This window comes from Lampetra planeri, chromosome 7 (assembly GCF_965212315.1).
Source record: "Lampetra planeri chromosome 7, kcLamPlan1.2.h2, whole genome shotgun sequence".
Taxonomy (NCBI): Eukaryota; Metazoa; Chordata; class Hyperoartia; order Petromyzontiformes; family Petromyzontidae; genus Lampetra; species Lampetra planeri.
In genome coordinates this window covers 1160689-1176098 of record NC_136113.1, presented here as the reverse complement: position 1 = coordinate 1176098, position 15410 = coordinate 1160689, and the positions used below count along the sequence as shown (strand labels likewise).

General features: G+C 45.8%; 1 protein-coding gene across 3 annotated transcripts in view; it reads right to left on the bottom strand.

The window, feature by feature from the left end:
• Positions 1-15071, bottom strand: part of LOC144719721 (F-box only protein 34-like) — a 51059-nt gene extending 35988 nt beyond the window's left edge. The window contains exon 1 of one of the 3 annotated variants that reach the window (XM_078595878.1): positions 14894-15071. The gene's annotated coding sequence lies outside the window, so the exon portion shown is untranslated. The remainder of the gene's footprint in view (positions 1-14893) is intronic. The other 2 variants (XM_078595882.1, XM_078595877.1) reach the window with 2 other exon arrangements.
• Positions 15072-15410: the final 339 nt, after the last annotated feature.

Genomic DNA, 15410 nt, shown 5'->3' with positions numbered 1-15410 from the left:
TGCAGACTTGATTCCTTGCAAAATGAATCTATTTGGTGTTTGAACATCTTAACACCTGTTTTATTGCCAGAAAGGGTAAACCCTATTCATATTTTTCATACTTTGATACTGGCAAAAAGAGATCCCATTATATGTGACATGTTGGTTGCCTTCCTGGCAGCTGATTGGCTGGTGCAGTGAGAGTGATGACGTATTCCCTAGAAACCGCTACCACGCCCCTACACTTGCACCATCACTAGGACACGCACATTTCCTTAGAATTACTTTACTTTACCTTATTAAATTTAATATATTTCTCCAATCGTAGGCTTCTGGATTGCAAGAGCATTTTCTGTAGTCTGCCACCAGAAGACTAAGTGCACATGACAGATATACACTTCCATATGATAAGCCACTTTGCTAAACTATCATTTGTGGCCAGGTCGCTTCTAAAAAACAAGGTAATCCAGTACCTCAATGGGCTTTACCTGGTAAGATAAAAAAAAAATATATAGTTGTATCTGTGCATTCTTTAAGTGATTTGGTTACCTTTCCTCTACTTTGCACTCCAATCGTGTTTTTGTATTGTTTGTTGTTGTAACGTTGACCCACCCCTCCTGGACATCTGTGAAAAAGGAGCTTTATAGCTCATCGGATTCCTCCAGTCTAAATAAATATTCTGATTGTGATGTTGAATGAAATTAAATTCGCTTATTACTTTAAATAACAAATTGTGATATTACACGAGTCCTCTCCACACCTTAACACAATGCCTCAATGGGCTTGTCTGCACATGTCATCTCGAGGTTTCTTACAAAGTCTCTTGAGTAAACAGCTCAGATGAATAATCACAGCCGACACTGGTGGGGTGTTGCGGTGGGCCCTGTAACTCTGTTTCACTCTTTGGCCCACCCAAAAACAAGCGGAGGACGAGGGCCATGACATTTCCTAGCTTCAGCTTGGAGACTCACACAGACAGAATTAAAGACACTTCAGGTGGAAGTGCCAACTGCGCTCAGCCTGTATCTCCCTGTAGCTATTGTGTTAGGCCCCAGTTTCAGGGCCTTTAGTCTGTCTCTATATCTTCAACCATTCTCCTACAATCCAAATCCTATCGTCTTACACACATTATTCCTCGTGTTTTAGATATTACCTCTAATCACTGACTAATCCATCACCATCAATGGGTAATCTTCTTCTCACACAGAATAAATAAATATACATTATAAAATAATTGATCATCGTAAATTCATTATCCAGTACTATATTATGATGAACAATATTATTGTTATACAATTGTAGTAATTAGTGCCCAGTGACCAATTCTGGGTAGGAGAATCAATCCGTGCACAATATAGGCTTTAACGGCTCGACCAGATCAGCAAACAATAGGCTTCTCAGCTAATAGGGTTACATATAACAGGCGTTCTACTGTAGATCAAACAACCCACCCTGCCAGCACAATATACATTGACTTCACACCCCCCCAACCTGCATTTAATCATCTGAACTTAGGAAATAGTCTATGTGCAATTACACATCCTACTGTCGTCTGTAAGAAAGGTGCAGAGAACCCCATCACGAATAAATGCTGTCAACCTTGAAGTACTGAAATGTTGTATGTTTATGCAAATGCACATCTTTAGGTTTTGGAACGTTCACCTTGAAGCCTCAGTTTATTTCCTCGTATGTAAAAACTACAATGCCTCCCCCAAAGTCCAAGCAAATAAAGCTGCATCATCTGCATACACCCAATTCTCTGCACTGCATCACGTGCTTTCAGATGTGCTTCTGTGGCCGTCTGGAGTGCTCTTCTTATTTGTTAAAATCTAGATTGAAAACTAAATTCTTTAGAACTTCTTTGTGTTTAGTTTGTTGTCCTTCCCCCGCACCTTCGATGAGCACAGTTGGCTACGTACGGTGCGAAAGAAGTTCAACATACGTACGTACCGTATGGGATTCCTGGATGTTTTAACTTTTACCCTGTCCATGGATTTAATAAAGCTATAACCAAACACTGCACCCAACAAAGTTGATGATGCTACCAATAATCATTACAGGGCCATTAGAGCAAGTGAAGAGTTGGGTCCCAAGAAATGTATTCGTAGGAGGGAGGTCAGCTTATGACATTGCTGAAATTTTCCACCAATCTGATATCCTCCTCGATCTAAAAACAAAATATGATCGTTGAAATGTAATTTATTCCGAGGTGGCATCCACTCTGCAATATGGGCACCACTCAAAATTACTGGAGCACTAATAATTACCACATTTGAGCAAAATAATGACTCACAAGACTACACGGGAAACAGACGCACGCCAAAGCACACAGATGGTGCAGCTTAAGTGTTGCAAGCTTTTTAAAAGCCTCGATAAACTCCCGCTCACCCCCCCCCCCCCCCGGTTTATAACACTGGTCTCAATTTTCCATTTACCGCTGTCTGTTGTGTTAGTTTACATGTGTTTCCGTCGCTAGGACGTGGGCGCTAAAGTGTCGTGGGTGCCAGCATGGCCCCACCGGGCGGGGAGGGGAGGGCACGGGATGGGGGGCACGCGTCACACAACCACCAGTGGAGTGGGGGCTGCTTTAAACCGACCGCAGGGTCTCATCACAAACATACTTTTATTTACGAAGCTTTGAACTGCACTCTTGCACTTTGAATCCGTATCCGCAAACATTACGTACGGAGTTCTTGTGTAAGTATAAGTGCACGTGCTGTTGAATAAGGCTCTTTACGTAGGTGCGTTTGCTAGTATTCTGAAAATTGTTCGTGCTCTTCAAATTTAAAACAAAATACACAAGCACACACAACTGGGAAGCACACAAATACATTTTCAAGCAGGTAGTACACAAACTTTACGTGCATTGCAGAAATAATATTTTCTGCCAAAAGCAGTTATTACAATTTGCTATACATCTGGTAACCTGAGTTTTAGTTCCTAGTCAAGTCTAATATCAGACGTGTGATATATGAACATGTCCTGGGTCTTTCCATTTATCAACTCGTACTGGCCAGGATGATGAAGTATATGGCCAAACAACTACCATGACCGACATAGCATGGGGAGGCCTTTATCCAGCAGTGGATTAACAAAGTGGTAACATTTCATCATGTCTAAGAACATGTCCATAAAATATCAGAGTACTGACAGCATTAGCATTGATCTAAATGAAACTTGTTTACGAAGGTGGCAACCACATTAAAATAATTAGAAAACTCACAGTAAAGTCCACCCACAGACGCATCAACCCGTGTTTACTCGTACAATATTGTGCTGGCATACATCATCTTTGCCTTTTTAAAGAGCACAATGCCGACACAGAGCCAGCCCTCTTAAAGACCTTATTTACAAAGAGTAGCACGTTTGGCACGCAAGCGGATGGCCGGAGAGATGGACTGAAATAGAAGCCGAGTGCTCATGGGCAGCACGTGCATAAAAGCCGAGAAGTGTGGGGCCCTGCACACAGATCCCTGGCCTTAATAGGAGCTGTCCCTGCTGCTGCCTGGAGCACGTGCAGTGGGCACTCCACGTGGCTCTGCTCACCATCTCCCACATCACTCACGCATTCACACAACTCGACAGCAGCACGCACTGCTCGAGATCAAATAAGTAAAATCTCTAAACTGAGTTTCGGAAACGAGTATGGTACAGATCGGAAGAAGAACTTCAGACACCGAATGTATTTTGATTATAATAATGTTAAGCAAATAATGTAACGGGTGGATCCAAACAATGTCCCTCGACTAAAATGATGGTCGATGGGAAAGAATGGTGACAGATTGGCTGCCAAAGAAGGGAACATGCCCGGGAGGATGACCAGTGTAGGTTGAGTGACGAGATCACAGCTCGTGTCCACGAGTGAGGTGGATTGTGACATGACTTGACAGTGAGGGATGGTGACAACACGAGGCAGCCTTCATCCAGAAGTGAATAAATCGTGGCTGACGATAATTGTAAACATTTACATGTGACAAAATCACTGTAATGTGTCTAATGAATATTAAGAGCTGTTTAAAAAAAAACTGCTGAGAATGACATTCATTAAAAATGATCACCTACTTACAGATGGTAAAACAAAATATGAGCTTGCATACGCTCGGGAGCTGGATCTCCAAAAAGCATCACTGTTGAATTGTTAGTAAATAGCCACTCGCTGTATGGTGCTCGTGGTGGCAGGCTTAGGCCTGCAACATCATGCAGGGGTTGAAGACTGTTGAAGAGCAAAGCCACGGGTGACCCCAACAAGTCAACACACTCTGCCAGCCGTGTGACACCTCCCACCCCCAATCTCAACACATCCCTCTCATACTTTCCACTGACCAAGGACACACACACCGCAAATAAAGTAAAGCATAACCTCACGTGACATATATACAGTACATGTACACTCCTGTTGTCAAACCACTGCTGGATGAAGGCCTTCCCATGCCACGTGGGTCAAGGGGGTTATTCGGCCATACTTCACCACACTGGGTCAGTGTGGGTTGCTGAAGGCAAGGAGCATAGATGTGCCAGCATAGTACAGTATAATACTGAATTTTACATACAGCTCTTTTATGTTCACAGCATAGGCCCGCACCAGCCAATAACACCTGTTGTATACACCATGGTTGCCCACCCATCCAAGAATTATCCAGGCTCAACCTGCTTTGCTTCTGATGGGACCGGGCATGTATACATTAAACGGAGACAATGGGGGTGTTTAGACTGCTCATATTAAAACTTAATGGGAAAATAAAATCAGAATGCATTGTTGTGGAATGAGCAGTACACTTTAAAGATGTTACACATCTCCCAATATGCCGATGTATTGTTTCGTGCTTAAGTGACTTTTGTTGTCTTAGAAACACGCGTGGGTTTATTCAGGAGTCTGGGCAATGAGCCGAACGTGGGGTGGCCCAGGGCACCAGTGAGCAGTGTGAATATCAGAACAAGAAAATGCCACCAGCGGCCTGAGCTCCATTCTCCTAAGACAACATTCTCTCCTTGGGCAGTCATGCCAATGCTAACCAATGCCAAGAGGCGTATATAACCTGCACTCACATAAAGCCCAATAGCCAAACCAGTACTCTCCACAAATATCAATATCCTCTGCTGCCCCTGTGGTCTGCAACTCTCCTTGACCAGTAATCCATGCTGTCTACTCACAGCTCCTGTTGAAGTCCAGGCTCAAGCACTTCTTTTCTCATCTGCCGGTGACTGTTAATTTCCTTTCACAAAAGAACATTGTGAATACATATATGCCTCTTCTCCCAGTAAATCACATTAATCAATATTATATTGTTAAACCCACTGACATAGCCACGGTGTAAAATGAGTACGTTTTTACCCTTATCACCGTCACTATACCAGAACCCACACAAAATACACTGCAATCCACACAAGCGCGCTATTATGGAGAGGGAAAAAAAAACGGTAAGGCACTTAACCAGGTGGGTTACCTGCACAACCAAGCCACCCTTATCCACCGACAACACAGCGTTATCGACAATCGCACCCCTCCCCCCAGCGTCACAACACCATTACTTGGACAAATACAAGAAAAACGATTGTATGCACACACCCTTTCTTATAAACCCACCTTACCGGCTAAACCCAGGTGCATGCATCCGTGGTTGGTAGGGGGCCTGGGGGGGATGGCAGGGACAATATCGAAACACAGCTCACAGGGCAAACATTTATCTACCATTCGTACTCAGCTGTGCAAAAGAACATTTATCTACAAACACACTGTACGACTTCCTCGCGGCCCTGGGGTGACCCATTTGTGTTCTTTCCACACCGGAAACGCAGTCACAAAGCGCAGGCTCTACAGGTATGTAGCAGACTAGTGGGGGGGGGGGTAAACCTGATGGGATTGCGTGACACTCCACTGACACGACCAAAGTTATTAAAAACCCGGGCGTTAAACGATAACAAATACAATTGAGTGCGGCCGGGTGGCTTCGGTCTGAGCTACTAAGGGGGTCTTCTTCAGCAGGGACTTGTGCCAGGGCCTCTGGGAGCCTGAATTCAAGGCATTGGTTTACCACTTGGGGTAAAAGTTGGTACGTAACGATTACCCCCTCGGGATTCGATGAATTGTCACACTTTTGTGAGTCACGGTTTAATAAAAAAAATTACCGTGGTGAACGTAGGTAGCCCCTCTGCTGTCATCAGTGGTCACGCAAGGCAATTATATACAGCGTATATACAATACAAATGTATTCTTCATATGCACGACACAATGCATGTTTTTGGAGCAGAAGAATCCATCTTAATTGATGAGTCAATGCATTGTCTAGGCGAAAAGTACTCTCACCTTGATTCTCACAACTCATTCACCAGACATTGTATAGAACATGACCTTTTTCAGAAAAATGGCATTTGGGACCTAATTCAACCAAAAACAGGCATTGCACAACTACTAAGAACCTATTCCGCTATGAATGGACGAAGTAGGCTTGCTGGGGAAACGTTAATTTGTCGCTTTATGGCATTGTTCTATAGTTCTCCACGGTTGGCCGTCAGTAAGAGGTTTTTAGGTGAAGTGGCACGTGACACCCCTCCACCCCCCTCCCAATTTTCTCCCGCTGGCTCCTTCGGCATCACGGAACAAAATGAAGCATACATTCAGGATCTCTCACAGGGCACTGCCGCCGCCGCCGCCACCATCTGTAGTGGGCAGCATTTTCCCACCCGCCCTGCTCCTAACAGTGACGGCGGTCAAACCGATTGTCGTTAATTCTCACAACTGAGATGTAGCCAAAGCAAGTGGCAAACCTAAATTTACCGCGACGCGTTTTTGCAGGGTTTGTTCAGAGCCATTGCTCAATCGAGCTCAGACAATGAAGTCAATTGAGAAGCTGGCTCAATCACTGGTGGCTGCCTGCACGTGAACCCAGGATTCTCAACGGTGTCAAGCTTAGAACGCTGACCCGAGCCACCTGGCCACAGCTTGAGACGATTTCTGAAATAAACTCGGAAGGGCATCTGAGACTTGGGACAGCAAACAAAATTACAAGACGACTACACAATGCACTGTACGCCTGGCTCTACATCTATGTGCGCACACAGCTGCGTCTTACATAACAACTTCGATCTGGCGGGGAGGGTTCCCCAAATCCCAATTGTTTCTCTGTACAAAAGAAAGAAAACACCAAGATAACATGTTTTTCTATACAGAAACATTTAGTTACGTATGTAGAACTTCTTTCGTAGACAACCGTGCTAAATCGGAGGTTCAGGAAAATATTCGTTGTTCATAAAATATTAGCAAAGGATAAAGACACGGATGAGTGATTGCTACTTCTATAATCGCAGTCACACAAGCCACTCTCTCTCCGATGACAAAATTTGCACTTTTTGTTTCCCTCGGAGATACAAAAAAAAGACATCTACTTGTAATCTGTGTAAACATTAACAGGTTATAAGTACCGTGACATTTCGCTTTGAATTTTAACACGATAAGGTCATGTTTTTTAGCAACAGTGGTGGAATGGTCGCATAGATAAGAGAAGTTATATTCATGGTTAAACGCGAATAAAAGGTAACATGCAGGCACTTTGAAGTATATTTAGAGTGTCTGAATTGCTGCCATTGACAAACTGGTACTGCTCGTTCATCACATTAAGCCATGCTACAAATACATCATGATTTAGTTTGCATCGTCTGATATTTTGCTACAAATAGCCTGGAGTCATGTGGCTTGCATGACATCTCGTGAGGTTGTGTGTATGCTTACAGAACAAGAAGTGTGGATGTAATCTTTGTCACTGTCAATTCATTCACTGGACTTGCATCAGTGTGTTGATGTGTATATAGGGTATTTTATTAACTGTTCTTGTGTCTCTAAAGGCTATGCTAATAATGCTTTGTCCAGGAAAGACTTTGAATGACCTATCATTAAGTCAGCCTGCAAGGCCACGATCGGTGTTCCCACCTTTATAAATAATCCCATATGGCATGGCCATGAAGCTGACGTAATGAGGCCCAGGCGCTGGCCGAGTCTGTGAGTTGTCATGGCGGCGTTTCAAGTTTAGGTGCATTAACTCCAAGCCAGATAGGGGTACTGATCACAAGCAACAAACCGAGATAACAGAGTACGACGCAGAACACACCACACATTCATCAGTATTAGAAGCCTGGCATGCTCACGGTGTTTAACTGTGGAACAATGATGGCATTTCAGTTCTCATTATTTTTTTGGCCCATGGGATGCTCACCAACAAAAAAAACAGGGCGTTAAATATTTAATTACTTCATGCAAACAGCCGGGAATCTTTTAACAGTGCTTTACTGCCTGGGTTGGGCTCACAGTAAACATTTTAATACGGGGTCCTACTTAGCTTGGCCTGACTTGTATCAGTCACCATTCTCTTCTGACAAGTAGGCACTCTTCACTCTTAGCTTAGTACTCCGTATATATATTTTGCCATATTCTACAAATATGCCAACACTTATTTTCCACACACATAGTAGTTTCCTGCAGAGCCAGTCAAATCCCTCAAAACGCTGGCTTACTGCATCGACATCATGCATACTGCAAACACTGTCGTGGAAGTGTCCGGGGGACAGCCACGGTAACGTCAGGAAGGCACGCAAATAAATTCGACTTCCCCTCGATTGGAAAGGTGCAACTTCACTTGGCAGGCCTGTTGCAGAACATGTAACAGGTTTGCAGGCATTTATGCTTTTCTTCACTCTCAGTGAAAGCTGTGACTTCGTGTTGGCAGCATTCGCATCTTGCGGGGGCAACACCCATTCCCCCCTGGAGAGTTTGAAGCCTGGATGAACATTGTTTTGATAGAAACAATAAAAGCCATTTTAATACCGCCTCTATCCATTACAAACCCACGTGGTACCATAACTCAAGAGCCACACACACTTAGCGGTAAGCCCGCACTTGTACAGCTCAGCATGAATCCGTGCAAACATTTTCAAGGCTTCATTTTGGTCTTGGAATTCTGCATCTTGAACAAGGACACTACAATGCTCTATTGGACTCAACGCCACCACCATTTACAGCTTGCATTTAAATACAGAACTCTACTCATAACACTGTATACGTTTATGTTTGTATGTGACCAACATCCACATTTTTTTGTAGACAGATTCACTGGTGTTTAAATATAAGCATAACAACTTAAAAACAAATACCTTTCGGGGATAATGTGGTAACACTATTTAAACACTTCCTGCTGGAGTTATGGTACTTGAAATTTTCTCCCCCACCGATTTTATGTTCCCATCAGTGCCGGATTAAGCTAGTGCGGGGCCTGTAGCACATGTTATAAAAGGGCCCAAGATATAAAAAAACACAAATAAATATGAAAACACACATTTTTTACTTGCATAGTAAAGTACAGTAATTGTATTTTTTAATTTGCTATACAGACAGATAATACGACAAATCGCGAACCTTAAACACCCAGTCGTTAATAAAAGTTGAAGGCAGTATAGGACTATAGTAATAGAGCAAGTGCAGAATCACCGAACCGGAATTAATAGCTTGAAAGCATTTAGCGCGGGGCACTTGAAAGTGCGGGGCCCGTAGCATATTCTACTTTTGCTACTTGGATAATTCCCATCCTGTATCACAGTAGAGATAGGCATTCCCTGTGCCTTGCACATGCAACAGCTTCCAACAGAGCACACGAATACCACCAAACATTGAGGACACTCTCTCTCGTGCCTTACAATCCTCATTCACCTGCATGCAACACCCAATCGGGGGGAGCGGGACGCACAGCGTCCACTGCAAAAGCAGTGCTGCTGCTGCTGCACCAACAGCCTGACACTGGCCACAGCTGCGACTCATTTTGTACTCTCAAGGTACAACACAGCACAATGATGAATCACGCAAAACCATTTTTGTGAAATCAGGAAAGCATGGGGCAGGATCATTAAACTCGGCGAACAATGAGAGCCATTTCAGAACGAGGATTTTTTTTTCACTTTAAATGAGCAGGACAATTTTACTCACCCCACAGTGTTAGTCCAATGAGTCATCCAGTTACGTCTGACTGTTGTTTTAAATTTGTACAGTAGGGTGGGTAAATTTCACCCTGAAACAGGATCTGTTTCCGTTAGACAAAGACGTGCTCTGGCCATCCATTGAATCATTAACGAGAAAAGGCATTCGATACACATTTAACAAATACAACTTTTCCAGCCAAGACGAAAGGGTGGAAAACGTTGTCGTGTTTTTCGCAGTGATGCAAACTTGCAGACAAATACAATTTTAAATACCCTAAAGACTCCGTATTTGTCTAAACTATGCTGCGAAAATATTGAGCTTTATATACAACATAAAGTCCATTCTTAGCAGCGTAACGTGCGTTTCCAACTTTTAACATCCAGACCAACACTCGCTTACCATCTTCTACGTGTATTGCGTAACCTCCCTTGCAAAGATGTTTTGCTTCAGTAGGTCCTCACATGGTCAACGAAGACTAAAGCAGACATCAACGTTTCTAGTTAAGCAATTTCCCCCAAACAGCTTTCTTACAAAAATGGTGCATAGAAGTCTGAAGATGTTTTTTGTCTCGCTTTCCATTGTGTGCAACAGCATGCGCTGATGTCATATTGGTGGACAAGTGACTGAACGGCTAGCGTCCACTTTGTTGATTTTTGTTGGTGGCTAATCACGAGACCTATTAAAATTCCAGCAGCATCTTAGCAGCGGCGGTCACCCACGTGGATACTCTTGCACACGTCACGGACAAAAATCATGTAATTGCTACAATGCCACAGCCTTGGCCAATCAAGAACACAATGTATCAACAACACAACGACATATCACAAACTGCCACGGAATTGTGCCACAATTAGTCTGTTTGGCAAGGTCAAAACTATAAAACCCATTCGATGTTTACATCGAATTGCCACAACCTTACGCCAAAGCGTGATTACACAGAGGAGGGCATTGTTAGGCACTTTGAGAAAAAACAATGGAAGCAATTCTAATGCATTAAGATGTACACGCGCACAAGTAGTATGCACTGTATATTTATTTCACCACCGGAGTGATACCATACCTACTTGACTTGTTTAAGGTGTAAAAACACACCTCGTCATAGATATTTGAGTGGGAGAAGCCCTCTTTCCTAATGTGGTCAACATTTTTTTGTTATACCAAAGGACGTCTTAGTTTGTATACTCATTTCACGCTGAAGGCAATATGGTTGATGACCTGGTTACGGAGACGGCACGATGAGATGAATGGTGAAGAAACCCGTGCCCTGTGTGTTGTGGCTCAGCGTCTGTACATTCGACTGTGCTCAAGATTCTGCGTGCTGGGAGACAGCGTGCGGGCCATGCCACTCTCGAGGTCGCGGACTCTTTGGATGAAGCCATTATTATTCGTCTGGGCGATCACACGGCCCACTTCCCCTGCTTGAATGCTAGGAGGGGGGTCCACCACGGTACAACGCCACGCTGGTCTACCAGGCGGTCAGCAACGATGCCCGGCAGCCTCAAACCCTGAGGATTCTGTCGCTTGAAAAGGTCACAGACTACTCAAGTACAACCACCACTACAGGAGAGGTGGGCACATCGGATTTCGTACGTGCAATTAACAAGGAGTGGACCAGTGGCGCATTGCATCGTCAAGAACCCGGTGACCTAAGTTTGACTCCTGGCCACGGCTATCAGCAGTGGCCGAGTGATATCTGAACCAGCCTGAACTCCCTCGCACCACCACCCACTGATGAAGGTAATGAGGTCTGGTCAAATACATCCCATGACCGACACAGGATGGGAAGTTCTTCATCCAGCAGAAGACTTACATTTAACAAAAAAGTGGTTCAAATACTACTTCCAATAATAATGTGATGGGAACAATTTAAATAAATAGCTTCCATTAATTATTTGGAGATTGCTTAGTGATGCAACTACAGTTCAACAAATGCCACGCAATCCTGGGTTAGTGTAAACTAAGTTCAGTGGCTGTCTTCCCTGCCCCTCAAAACAACGTTGCACATAGCGCTCTAAAAATATTAACTGGATACTTTTGCTGAAGGAGATAAACCTGATAGTCTTCCTGAAAACAATTTGATTTATATGAATTTGATTAGTGCTCGCTGAAGCAAACGCAAATAAACTTTGCCTTAAGTTTTTGTACGAACAGAAACACGCCTTACGCTACGATATGCAGTCTGTGAGCAGCAGTGCACAAGCAAAATCTTGGCAGAAGCAGACATAGCAAAGGTCACACAGGTAGTCGACTACACAATGCATGGCCGGCTTGTCTGCTAATGGACTGGCATGCTACCACAATCGAGATATTTGTAACTCCTTTTTTTCAGCATTCAAAAATTAATCCCCACTAGGGGATTGTGTTGAGTATTTACATCGAATGTTAACAACACGGAACAGTGCACAGTAATTGACGTCACGAGCCACCAGGCCAGGGGGAAATGTAGGTGTGGTGCAGCGGCAGAAGAGTGCTATTTAGGAACCACTTAAGTCACCGAACCCAGGCAGATACCAGACCATTATGGAAAAGCATACCGACGGTCATCAGTCATCAGCTGTACGAGCCACGCCCAGGAAGGACATGAGCAAATCATCTCCTAGAATTATTATGTGAATTATCTCAAAGAGTTTTCCAGCTCCATCGAGGAAAGGCACAACGGGTGGAACAAATATTCATGCAGAGCAGCATTCCAGGGTGCAGTCTAAAGGACACGCAATATGCAGCAACCTTTACGTTGGCGCAGTGTCATTTCCATTGCCTTGCCCAATGCTGTAAGAATGTAAAAATTCACCCACTTTAGATTATTTGTCAAGATTCTCGAAATAAACCCAGCTGCAGAACATGTGGACGAGATTCAGAAAACTTAAAAAACAACCATAAAGTCAACACATTCACCACTGGAGTGCTTTCGAATAAGTCCGAATATTAAACACATATTTCTCTCAATTGCAAAATCCATATCCAATATAAAAACATTTCTATTGGTACCACCTTCCTCATCTTCATCAGTCTCTAATTTCTTTAATGTACAAACTAAAAATCCTCATTGGTCGGTGGCCCTGTGCCAGGAATAGTGAAGATGTATCTAACGCACATCGACTGCTAATGCTGTATTCCATGTGTTCTCTAATGCAGGACACATGCAGAATTGGCTGGTTGCTTAGCGGAGGTTAAAACTACATACATGTATTGATCAATGGGCAGACTGTGAAGGGCAATCCACTCCCAGTCTGGATCCTGTCATGTGCACAATGTCTCAGAGTTGTCTTGTCCACACCAAACACGTCTCAACACAAACTTAAATCGAAGCTGGCTCACGACCTACTAACATTCTATAACCCATGGCTCTCGGGCATGGCGAGAAGTACGAGCTCAGATTTCCAGCCTTCAATGCAAGTACCTTCAGTTAAAGGCCCTTTAATTTAACACGGAAATATATGATGTAACTGTGCGAGATATCACGTGTCTTAAAGATCCCAGTGCGGGAAAAAAAACATTATGCGCTGGTCCATGTTGGGCTAAAGACAATCCATGAAATTCCAGAAGGTAAATGACATTTGGAAATGACCCGTTGTCAGTCGCTTATGCGGCAGGGCACTTCATTTTCACACAAAGCATGATCGGTCAAGGTAACCACACACTGAGGACATCTTCTACAATTATGATGCAAACCAGCCTTAATGCGACCCCAAGTAAACAGGACAAATGCGACGCTCATTCACGAATGTAGCAAGAAGCAGTAGCAATCGGTTTGAAATGTAGGAGTCCCTTTCTCATTGCTATTATTTCTGTTTTCTCTGCTGTTTGAGGAATCTTGTTTGGTCTGCCACTGGTGTCTATTAAACTCTTTGGCTTATTGTGGTTGTCTTGCTCCTGTTTGCTGTCTGTAGTTTAGTGTTCCAGCGATGTTTGTTATCCCACTGTTTGGTGTCTGTCTTCCGTTTGTTGTCCGATGTCTACTGCTTCACAGCGCATTTCACGTGAACACGGCGACAAAGCGGCGTAGGAGGGAAAGAGATACAAGACAGAGACACGGGGATAGGAGGGAGAGAGACACGGGGAAAGGGGGGAGAGAGACACGGGGAGAGGAGGGAAAGAGACACGGGGAGAGGAGGGACAGAGACACGGGGAGAGGAGGGAGAGAGACACGGGGGAGAGGAGGGAGAGAGACACGGGGAGAGGATGGAGAGAGACACGGGGGAGAGGAGGGAGAGAGACACGGGGGAGAGGAGGGAGAGAGACACGGGGGAGAGGAGGGAGAGAGACACGGGGAGAGGAGGGAGAGAGACACGGGGGAAAGGAGGGAGAGAGACACGGGGGAGAGGGGGGAGAGAGACACGGGAGAGAGGAGGGAGAGAGACACGGGAGAGAGGAGGGAGAGAGACACGGGAGAGAGGGAGAGAGACACGGGGAGAGAGACACGGGGGAGAGGAGGGAGAGAGACACGGGGGAGAGGAGGGAGAGAGACACGGGGAGAGGGGGGAGAGAGACACGGGGAGAGGGGGGAGAGAGACACGGTGGAGAGAGACACGGGGGAGAGGAGGGAGAGAGACACGGGGGAGAGGAAGGAGAGAGACACGGGGGAGAGGAGGGAGAGAGACACGGGGAGAGGAGGGACAGAGACACGGGGAGAGGAGGGAGAGAGACATGGGGAGGAGGGAGAAAGACACGGGGAGAGGAGGGACAGAGACACGGGGAGAGGAGGGAGAGAGACATGGGGAGAGGAGGGAGAGAGACACGGGGAGAGGGGGGAGAGAGACACCGTGTAGACGATGGGGAACAGAGACGAGAAGACCACGGGGGGCAAGGATGTGGAGGGATGCGGAAACCACGGGGCGCACACAAGACACGACCACCAAGGAAATAGATACACGCAGGCCACGGTGCACGCAAACACGGAGATCGCGGGAGACGCAGACACGCAGACCGCGAGAGACGGAGGGGGGTCCTCACCACGACCAAAGCTCGGGGCTCACTCGATCCGGGGAGCGGGAGGCTCCAATCGACGGGACTCGGCTCGGCCGGGCCGCTCTGTGGCGGCTCCGTCTCGCTCCGTCTTCTCGCCCCCCGCTCGCGTGACGTCTCGCCCCCCGCTCGCGTGACGTCACGGACGCCGCTCGCGTGACGTCACGGACGCCGCTCGCGTGACGTCACGAACGCCGCTCGCGTGACGTCACGGACGTTGCTCGCGTGACGTCACGGACGCCGCTCGCGTGACGTCACGGACGCCGCTCGCGTGACGTCACGGACGCCGCTCGCGTGACGTCACGGACGCCGCTCGCGTGACGTCACGGACGCCGCTCGCGTGACGTCACGGACGCCGCTCGCGTGACGTCACGGACGCCGCTCGCGTGACGTCACGGACGCCGCTCGCGTGAAAATAAAATTCCATTGGGGGCTATGTGGTGCCACGGCCGTGGAGCAACTCCGCAAATCCCCCCTGCCCCCCACTCTGAGCACACACACAGCA